The following is a 6,425-nucleotide window of genomic DNA, read 5'->3' as shown; positions in this document are numbered from 1 at the left end:
GCAATAAATATAGGTGTGAGGAAGGGATTTTTGTATTGTATTCTTAATTGTTTTCCTTCTGGGCACTGATGTTACAATAATGTTTCTGATAGAACATTATTTACAACACTCTATCTCCTTTGAGCATCTAGTCCTCATCCAGAATGACCACTGTCCTCAATCACTGTTGTAGTGGTCCCTTCAATGGCCAATTCCCCTTCACTGGCCTTCCTACAAATTTCTAATACTTCTTGGCATTTTTTATAATATTCTGCAAATGAGTGAGATTATTCTGTATTTTCCTTCTCCCTCTCACTTATTTCAGTCAGCACAATACTTTTCAAATCTATCCATGTATCAGCAAATTGCAGTCATCTTTTCTTCCAGTGGACTAGTAGAATGTGAGTTTTAAATGTCCACAAAATGACCATGTCTGGAAATGGATTTTTTCATAAATTTTATAACAAAGTGATCTTAAACAAAATATTATTCAAAGATTCTCTATGTATTTTTTCCTCTGATTTTTAGGCAGGCATTCAGCACCAACAGGAAAATTTCTGTAATCTCAACATAACAATTAGGCAAGGCAAATTCCTCATACAAAAAGAAGCAGTTAGTTAGGATAAAAACGATGTTTTGTTTCTTCCAGTTGGAATTATATTTTAAACAAACCAAATAGACACCATATGGCTGGCTAGTAGGTTGACACTGAAGAATAGTACATAATATGTGTCCTGCTTTCATTTTCACACTGTTAATTCCTCCCTCTCTCTATTGTCATTGTTTTTAATGAGCACAAGAAATTATTTATGTCTGGTCATTTCATTTTTTTTTCTTTACTAAGCAAGATCCAAATTGTGTTTAAATTTTTATAAATTCCGATTAAATGAAAATATCTCCAGTTTCTGATTCCCTGATTATATACACACATATGTGTATACACATATGTGTGTATATGTGTATATATGTAGATGCCTATATATAAATATCTACATATTCACACGCTGCAGTGAGTTTGTATTGTTTTTCTCAGACCCCTAAACATGGCAATAAGTTTAGATTGCTTAGATTGTTATTGCATTCACACAATTACCCCTCCGCTCATTTGTGGTATATAAAAATAATATGGTAATAATATCAAAACATAATAGAATGGGAACCAGGAGAACCAGTCTATGGTATGAAGCTTGCCACAAATATCAGTGGAGTGCATTTAGGGCAGTGAAGGGAACACTATGACAATGATAGAGGGAAATGATCATTCTGAACAAGAAATGGTTGTTAAAGGAGATAAAGTGATAGGTGTGATACCCTTTCACAAGCAATATTGCAAACGATGGAGTATAAAGGGAAAAAGGTAATAAAGAGAGGAAAATGTTTTTCACAGAGGCAGGCAAGAGGACAAGGGATGACAGGAGGGAAACTGGGGATATTGGTTGTGGGAAATGTGCACCGATGAAGGGTTTTGAAGATTGTATGACTGAAACTCAATCAAGAATAACTTCGTAACTGTGAGAAAAAAAGTTATTACAAACAACCTTGGAACCACAGTGTTTAAATAAAGTAATTTAAAGAAAAGAGAGAACTGAGTACTGAATGACAAAATTTTATGTATATAAACAGTTAATCTTTGATAAAAGAGCTAAAACCATGAAATGGTGTAAAGATAGTCTCTTCAATAAATGGTGCTTGAAAAATTGGATGACTACATGTAAGAAATTAGAAATCAGCCCATATCTCATACCTTACACAAAAGTCATTTCAAAATGCATTAAAAGCCTAGAGATCTGACCAAAACTATAAAGTATGTTGAGAAAAACAGACAAAATGCTCCAAGATTTGGACCTCAAAAACATCTTCAATAATCAGATACTACAGAAATAGGCAACAAAACAAAACAAAACAAAACAAAAAACAGCAGTACATCAAACTAAACTAAAACTTAAACTACACTATACTAAACTAAACTATACTAAAAGACAGCTATCTGAATGGGGGAAATTTCCCATTCAACCCTATAAATAAAGGCTTAATACCCAGGACATATAAATCATAAACAAAAATTTGAGAGGAAATGAATAGAAACTTCTCAGAGAAGGAAAGGCAGATTGAAAATAGATGCATGAAAAAAGTGCTCAGCATACATCTATCGCTGGTGAGAATGTCTGGTTCAAATACTTTGGAAAACAGAAAGAGGAGTTCTCAATAACGTTAGAATTGAACTGCCATATGACCCACTTTTTGTTTTCTATCCCTAGAACTTAAAAACAGTCATTGAAAAGGATGTATGAATACCATTATTTATTGCTGCAATGAGTACAATAGCTAAAATATGTAATAAACTTGGGTTTTTAAACAGATGACTATTAGCAGTGGTCGGCAACTTTTTTTTTTCAACTGAGCCAAATCTCACCAAAACCATGATTGAAATTTATTTTGACAGCCACATTTTTCTTTTGCAGAGCTCAGGGGTTACTCTTGGCTGTATGCTCAAAAATCACTCCTGGCAGGTTCAGGGGACCAGATGGGATTCCGGGATTTGAACCACCAACCTTCTGCATGAGAGGCAAACACCTTACCTCCATGCTATCTCTCCTGCCCTGAGAGCCACATTTTTAAACTGAAAATACATAGGATGGTACACTGTTTTTAATTTCAATAAGTTTTTATTGAAAATATTTTGCATTCAAGTATCCACATTGGTCAGGAGGATACAAATAACACAACTAATAAAACAAAAACTTTAGAACGATATTATTTATCGATAACGTTAAATTCCATAAAATTTGCCTTACAGTGTAGAGAAAATTACATCCTGACAATGACTGACAAAGTCACAAACACTAATGTGAACATTGGCCTTGCATTTCCTTGGATAGTTTGAGTAAGTCAGGTTTGCATGTTGTTTTTAATTTAAGCATGATTCCAGGTTCTCATCGATGAGATGAATTCTCAATTTACTCTTGATAAGATTCATGCTTGAAAATGATTGTTCACATAAATATGTAGACCTGAACAAGGAAAGAACAGCAAACGCTAGCTATTTTAGTTGATTATATGAGTCAGGAATACTATTCCAGGTGTTAAAAATCAACATATCTTCCTTCTCCAAGTCTTTCAAAGCAGACCACTTGTGTTGTGAACTAAGTTCACATTTGTGTTTCTCTAATCTTTCTAAATTAGCACAAAGACGTTCAAATTTCGAGCTCCATAGTTCTTTGTTTTTAAATCCAGAAATTGCATTTTAAAGTTGTCAATGTCGATATTAAAGGGAGAAAAATTTAATTCTGTTACAGTGGCATCCAGAGGTTTTTTTAGCAAAGGCCAACGTCACTTTGCTGTTTCTGAAATCCTGAAACCTCTTGAGAAAAGCTTCCCTCATATTTAAAAGTGCTGTTTTAAAATAGGTAATGTCAATATCAGAATTATTTTCTTGGCGATGTTTCAACAGGCTTGGAAGTTGAATCAAAGTTTCTCTGTCAAAATTCTGAGCAAAAACAGTTAATTTGTTTTCAAACAAAATAACTTCTCACATTGAAAAAATTGTGTTTCCTTTCCCCTGTAGTTTATGATTAAGCTGATTTGGATGTGAAGTAACATCCACCATGAAATACAGTTTGAATCCACTGATCGTTTGTTAATTCTGGATAGTGAACACCCTTCTCGAGGAAAAATCCTTTGATTTCTGATAATAAGGAAGCAAAACATTTCAAAACGTTTCCTCTTGATAACCAAAATGTGCTGAAAATTTGAAACCTACAATATGGAGATGAAACAGGTAAAAGAGAAAAACCTTTTAACAATCTTTAAAAGCTAGGACAGTGTTCCAGAGAAAAGTAGTGATTTCACTGAAAGGAAAAAAAATTTATTGACACTTTAGTGTGTGCTGCAAGAAACCAAACTAAAATACACACAAAAACAAAAATGGCACTTTGTTAAAGGCATATGCTATATCATAAAGGAATTATGATAGAGTGCCTAAAACATTTTAAAAATAATTTTTATTTAAGCATATTTGTTACAAAATTAGTCATATTTGAGTTTCAATCATAGAATGTACACCACCCTTCACCAGTGCACTTTCCCCACCACCAATGTCCCTTGTTTCCTTCCCCTTCACCCTCCTCTGCCTATGTCAGGGGCAGGCATTTTGCTTTTTTCTCTCTATCTCTCTTTTTCTATATGACACTGAGGTTTGCAAAATTTCCTTTATGACACCGTGGTTTGCAATATTTTTTTAAGGGTGCCTTCTGGTGGAGACCAGAAGGCCTGCTGGACAAATTCTAAAAGAGCTGTAACACTGGTTTGCAATATTGTTAATTTTGGGTACCATGCATGTCACTTATCCATTTTCAGCATCCAGTTCTTGTCCAGAGTGATATATTCCAACTATCAATGTTATTATGTACCTTTCTCTATTCTAACTAAACTCACCACTTTTTTGTGGCAAGCTTCCTATCATGGACTAGTCCTCCTATTCCTCATCCCTACTTTCTTTAGATATTATTACCATATTGCCATTTATTATTCTTATATGCCACAAATGATTATTCTGTGCCTACACCTCTCCTTCTGACTTATTTCACTCAGAATAATAATCTGATATGTTGCTGTATGTATAGATGATGCACTGTGCATGGCTCAGTGTATTTGAGCAGTCACAAGAAACAGAAGTTGCACACCCGTACATTGGATCCACTCATTGTATGATAGACTGGATTCAAAAATCTCCCTGCTGAACTAAATTCTGTGACAGTAAAACTCTGATGACACAGTAAAGATAATTTGTGAAATTCACAATTGTGATCAAATCCAGGCTATTCACCACCAACTTCTCCATGAAGAAGTTGAAGTGGCTGTTCAGGGGAAGGGTGCTCTCTCACCTTGTTGGCAAGAGGGAAGAAGTAGTGCAGTTTCTATGAGAGCAGAACTCTGACTTTGTACAGGCCCAGGTGGACAAGGAATGGGTAGCTAAGCTTGTGTATTTGGCAGACATTGTTCATTTTCTCTATGAATTTAATATTTCTCTGCAGGGGACTTTCACAAGTAGTTTTTACAGTGAGACATAAGATGGATGTGTTCAAAAAAGTATCTGATTCTGGGATAGCTGTGTCTGAGGAGATATTGAAATGTTTCCACTCTTGTAAAAAATTTCTGATTGGCACTGTATTATGCAGAAAGTCATAATCAATATGAAAAACAGCATTTAAGGGTATTAGCTCACAACTATAATCATGAGTACTCTGAACATGAGAATCCATGGAAAAGAAAACTCTGGGTTGAGAATCCCTTCATGGAAGATGCCCACTCTTGTGCAAAATAAAATATGTGTTTTAAGATCACTCCAGGCACTGTATTTCTAAACCCCACCCAACCTGGTCTGAAGAAGCAGGGTAGCAGGAAAGAAATAGTAAACCAAGCTAGCCAGGAAGGATGATCATGGAGTCCATGGCCTTTTACCTTGTACTCTCTGCCTCGAGCCCAAAAAGCTAGAACACCTCTTTCTTTATTAAAACCAATTCCCAATACCAGGAGGCTTCAGGTCAAGAGAGAGACACAAAAGTACATATTCAGTGGACTTTTACATTTCAATGGAAGAGGTTTAAGAAAGGATGACGTTGGAGGAACACTTTGTTTAGGGTTGATACGGGGTATCATCTTACACTCTTGGAGCCAGCCACCGGGGCTGAATACAGGGCACACACTGACAGAGGCTAGGAGCAGATCCTGACTCCTGGAATGGCCGCCCGGCACACAGAAGAGCCAAATTAAAAGTGTAAAGAGCCACATGTGGCTCCCAAGCCGCAGGTTGCCGACCACTGACTATTATGAACATGAGGTACATATATAAAATAGAATATTATGCAGCTGCAAAGAATGATGAAATCACGCAATTTGCTGCAACCTGATCAGAACTGGAAGATATCATGTTGAGCAAAGGTAGCTCAATATGAAATAAGAATATGAATAAGAGGGGCCGGTGGGGTGGTGCTAGAGGTGTCTGCCTTGAAAGTGCTAGCCAAGGAAAGACCGTGATTCTATCCCCCAGCGTCCCATATGGTCCCCCCAAGCCAGGGGCGATTTCTGAGCGTTTAGCCAGGAGTAACCCCTGAGCATCAAACGGGTGTGGCCCGAAAAATAAAAAAAAAAAGAAGAAAGAATATGAATAAGAAGAAAGACGAGATAATCTCACTTATATATGGTATATGAAATAATTGTATTAGGGAATATAATGTAGTAAAGAGAAATTCTTAGATCACCCTTTACCTGGCACTTAGGGAGGAAAAGAATAAAAAAGAAAGTAAATCAAGATGGGAATGAAGCAGATGAGAGACAGAATTAATGGGGAACAGGGATCTGAGCATTGGTGAGATGGGAAAGTGCTATAGCTATATATCTAAAGCATAAACTCAACACTGAAAGCATGAGATCTAAGTTGAAGCCAT

At 36.1% G+C, this 6,425-nt stretch overlaps 1 non-coding gene across 1 annotated transcript; it reads right to left on the bottom strand.

The window, feature by feature from the left end:
• Window positions 1-4,220: 4,220 nt before the first annotated feature.
• Window positions 4,221-4,282, bottom strand: LOC126019217 (U7 small nuclear RNA). Its single transcript, XR_007498959.1, has one exon. It is a non-coding gene; the product is annotated as a U7 small nuclear RNA (small nuclear RNA).
• Window positions 4,283-6,425: the final 2,143 nt, after the last annotated feature.

Source organism: Suncus etruscus, chromosome 9 (genome assembly GCF_024139225.1).
Source record: "Suncus etruscus isolate mSunEtr1 chromosome 9, mSunEtr1.pri.cur, whole genome shotgun sequence".
In the NCBI taxonomy this organism is placed as follows: Eukaryota; Metazoa; Chordata; class Mammalia; order Eulipotyphla; family Soricidae; genus Suncus; species Suncus etruscus.
This window is presented reverse-complemented; position numbering and strand designations above follow the sequence as displayed.